Source organism: Anomaloglossus baeobatrachus, chromosome 4 (assembly GCF_048569485.1).
Source record: "Anomaloglossus baeobatrachus isolate aAnoBae1 chromosome 4, aAnoBae1.hap1, whole genome shotgun sequence".
Classification (NCBI taxonomy): Eukaryota; Metazoa; Chordata; class Amphibia; order Anura; family Aromobatidae; genus Anomaloglossus; species Anomaloglossus baeobatrachus.
The window spans coordinates 418,804,000-418,808,963 of NC_134356.1; positions in this window are offsets into that span (position 1 = coordinate 418,804,000).

Genomic DNA, 4,964 nt, shown 5'->3' on the forward strand with positions numbered 1-4,964 from the left:
AAGATTCATGCACTTACCTATGGTGTAATCTTATTATTGGTGTAAATATACAATATATTATGAAAGCGACTATGTATCAAGCTAATATACCAAATAAATTGGTGTAATCTCTTACTCACCTGTGATAGCAGCTTGTGCGCCCCTTTCTTCCCAGGCTCTGTACACATTTGTATTCCCATTAAGAAGACATTTTGATATTGATTTGCTTCTGTGGTTGCTTTGCAGTTTTCTCCTCTTTGGCTTACTTTCTCCTTGCGTACTTTCTCATGACGTTCTACCTGTGTGGAAGCTTTCCTCCTACCTGCATCCTTATTGTGCGTCTAAATTATTCAGTGGTGTCTCTGAGCTGAGAAACTGAATCCTTTTTATCTCACTGATACTCGCACTATAGAGAGCATTACTATTTCACTGTTAATTAACGTAAGTATTTCTCCTGTTCACTGCCCAGAATGTTCTACAGGAGCTCTGCAGTAGAATAAGGCTAATCTACTGTATACATATATATATATATATATATATATATATATATATATATATATATATATATATATATATACACAGTGTATATATATTCATTGTACACATTGGCATTATGTCACTATGGCATTATGTCATTATGTCACTATGTCACCTATGGCACTGTATACAGTGTGTATATACGGTCATTGTACACATTGGCACAAATGACAAAGTTAGAGGTAGGTGGAAGGTCCTTAAAGATGATTTCAGGGAATTAGGTTGTAAGCTTAAAGCATGGACCTCAAAGGTGGTATTTTCGGAAATACTACCTGTGCCACGAGCCACACCAGAGAGGCAAAGAGAGATAAGGGAGGTTAACAGGTGGCTCAGGAATTGGTGTAGGAAAGAGGGTTTTGGGTTCCTGGAGAATTGGGCCAACTTTTCAGTTGGCTACAGATTCTATGCTAGGGATGGGCTGCATCTTAATGGGGAGGGTGCAGCTCTGCTGGGGCAGAAAATGGCTAGAAGGTTGGAGGAGTGTTTAAACTAGGAATGGGGGGGCGAGGGTATTCACTTTATAGAAGGGGAATGTAGTGCAGATAGTGACCAGGACACAAGTAATGAAATTGGGGGTGGTACGGGGGGAAGGGTTAGGACAGTCAATACAGTAAGCAGGAATATAGGTACAGAGTCATACATAACGTGCATGTACACTAATGCCCGAAGCCTCACAAATAAGGTGGAGGAATTAGAATTAATATTGTTGGAAGAAAATTATGATATAGTGGGGATATCAGAGACATGGCTGGATGAGAGCTATGACTGGGCTGTTAATTTACAGGGTTATAGCCTATTCAGGAATGACCGTACAAATAAGCGAGGGGGAGGTGTGTGTCTATATGTAAAATCATCCTTAAAACCCATCCTGCGTGACAACATATGTGAGGGTACTGAGAATGTAGAGTCCCTATGGGTGGAGATAAGGGGGGGGAGAATGAATAATAAAATACTGATAGGGGTGTGTTATAAGACGCCGAATATTATGGAAGAGGTAGAGAATCTCCTCATAAAGCAAATTGATAAAGCAGCGAGTCTCGGAGAGGTAATTATTATGGGGGACTTTAACTATCCTGATATAAATTGGGGAACAGAAACTTGCAGTTCCAGCAAAGGAAATAGATTTTTGATAACAATGAAAGATAATTACCTTTCACAAATGGTACAGGACCCCACAAGAGGGGGAGCACTACTAGACCTTGTACTAACCAATAGGCCAGACCGCATATCAAATATACAAGTTGGGGGTTACTTGGGGAATAGTGATCACAAAATAATAAGTTTTCATGTATTCTTTAGTAAGATGTATAGTAGAGGGGCTACAAGGACACTAAACTTAAGGAAAGCAAATTTTAAACGGTTGAGAGATGATCTTAGTGCAATAAACTGGGATGATGTACTAAGTAATAAAAGTACACAAAGCAAATAGGAGACTTTTATGAGCATCCTGAATAGGGCTTGTGCAGAAAATATACCCTATGGGAACAAACATGCTAGAAATAGGAGGAAACCCCTATGGCTAAATAGAGCTGTAAGGGAAGCAATAAAAGAAAAACAGAAAGCCTTAAAAGAATTAAAGAGGGTAGGTAGTGATGAGGCATTATATAATTATAGAAAATTAAATAAAATATGTAAAAAGCAAATTAAGTTAGCTAAGTTTGAGACAGAGAGACTCAATGCGAGAGAAAGTAAAAATAATCCTAAAATATTCTTTAACTACATAAACAGTAAAAAACTGAAAAGCGATAGTGTTGGCCCCCTTAAAAATAGTCTTGGTGAAATGGTGGAAGGGGATGAGGGTAAAGCCAACCTGCTGAATGACTTTTTTTCTACGGTTTTTATACAAGAAAATGCCATGGCAGATGACATGACCAGTGATACCATAAATTCACCCTTGAATATTACCTGCTACCCAGCAGGAAGTACGCCGCCGCCTCGAAATCACTAAGGTTGACAAATCTCCGGGCCCGGATGGCATACACCCCAGAGTACTACAGGAATTGAGTTCTGTGATAGACCATTATTTTTAATCTTCTCAGATTCCTTAATAACAGGGTCGGTACCGCAGGACTGGCGCATAGCAAATGTGGTGCCAATATTCAAAAAGGGGACAAAAACTGAGCCGGGAAATTATAGGCCGGTAAGTTTAACCTCTACGGTTGGTAAAATCCTTGAGGGTTTCTTGAGAGATGCTATACTGGAGTATCTCAAGAAAAATAACCTTATGACAGAGTATCAACATGGGTTTATGAGGGATCGATCCTGTCAAACTAATTTGATCAGCTTCTATGAAGAGGTAAGTTCAAGCCTGGACCAGGGAAATGCAGTGGATGTTGTGTATATGGACTTTTCAAAAGCTTTTGATACGGTGCCACACAAAAGGTTGGTCCATAAAATGAGAATAATGGGGATAGGGGAAAATATGTGTAACTGGGTTAAAAACTGGCTCAGTGATAGGAAACAAAGGGTGGTTATTAATGGTTCGTACTCGGACTGGGTCTCAGTTCATAGTGGGGTACCACAGGGGTCAGTATTGGGCCCTCTTCTTTTCAACATATTTATAGATGACCTTGTTGGGGGCATGCGGAGTAGAATTTCAATATTTGCAGATGATACTAAACTCTGCAGGGTAATCAATACAGAGGAGGATAATTTTATATTACAGGGAGATTTATGTAAATTGGAGGATTGGGCTGAGAAGTGGCAATTGAAGTTTAATGTAGATAAATGTAAGGTCATGCACTTGGGTAGAGGAAATAACATTTATGATTATGTACTTAATTGTAGAACACTGGATAAAACAGACACAGAAAAAGACTTGGGTGTATGGGTGGATGGTAAACTTCACTTTAGTGGACAGTGTCAGGCAACTGCTGCCAGGGCTAATAAAATAATGGGATGTATTAAAAGAGGTATAAGTGTTCATGAAAAAAATATAGTTCTACCTCTGTACAAGTCACTAGTGCGACCGCACTTAGAATACTGTGTACAATTCTGGTCACCGATATATAAGAAGGACATAGCTGAACTGGAGAGGGTGCAGAGAAGAGCCACCAAGATTATTAGAGGAATGGGTGGGCTGCAATACCAAGACAGGTTATTAAACTTGGGGTTATTTAGTTTGGAAAAACGAAGGCTTAGGGGGGATCTAATCACAATGTATAAATATATGAGGGGACAGTACAGAGACCTTTCCAAAGATCTTTTTACACCTAGGCCTGCGACTGGAACACGGGGGCATCCGCTACGTCTTGAGGAAAGAAGGTTTAATCATAATCACAGACGAGGATTCTTTACTGTACGAGCAGTGAGACTATGGAACTCTCTGCCGCATGATGTTGTAATGAGTGATTCACTACTAACATTTAAGCAGAGCCTGGATGCCTTTCTTGAAAAATTTAATATTACCAGTTATGTATATTAGATTTTATGACAGGGTATTGATCCAGGGAACTAGTCTGATTGCCGGATGTGGAGTCAGGAAGGAAATTTTTTCCCCATTGGAACTTGTTTGCCACATTGGGGTTTTTTTGCCTTCCTCTGGATCAACATGTTAGGCTACGGGTTGAACTAGATGGACTAAGGCGGGCTTTGCACACTACGACATCGCAGCCCGATGCTGCGATGCCGAGTGCGATAGTGCCCGCCCCCGTCGCAGCAGCGATATGTGGTGATAGCTGGCGTAGCGAAAGTTATCGCTACGCCAGCTTCACACACACACTCACCTGCCGTGCGACGTCCCTGTGGCCAGCGACCCGCCTCCTTGTTAAGGGGGCGGGTCGTGCGGCGTCACTGCGACGTCACACGGCAGGCAGCCAATCAGAGCGGAGGGGCGGAGATGAGCAGGATGTAAACATCCTGCCCACCTCCTTCCTTCCGCATATCCTACGGAAGCCGCAGTGAGGCCGGTAGGAGACGTTCCTCGCTCCTGCGACTTCACACACAGCGATGTGTGATGCCGCAGGAGCGAGGAACAACATCGGACCGTCGCGTCAGCGTAATCATGGATTACGCCGACGCTGCACCGATGATACGATTACGACGCTTTTGCGCTCGTTAATCGTATCATCTAGCCTTTACACACTGCGATGTCACATGCGATGCCGGAAGTGCGTCATTTTCAATTTGACCCCACCGACATCGCACCTGCGATGTCGCAGTGTGCAAAGTGCCCCTTAGAGTCTCCCTTCAACCTTAAAAACTATGATACTATGATATATTACTATAGATATATATATAATAATAATTTTATTCATTTATATAGCGCTATTAATTCCACAGCACTTTACATACATTTGCAATACTGTCCCATTGGGGCTCACAATCTAGAGTCCCTATCTGTATGTCTTTGGAGCGTGGGAGGAAACTGGAGTACACGGAGGAAACCCACACAAACACAGGGAGAACATACAAACTCCTTGCAGATAGTGTCCTTGGTGGGATTTGAA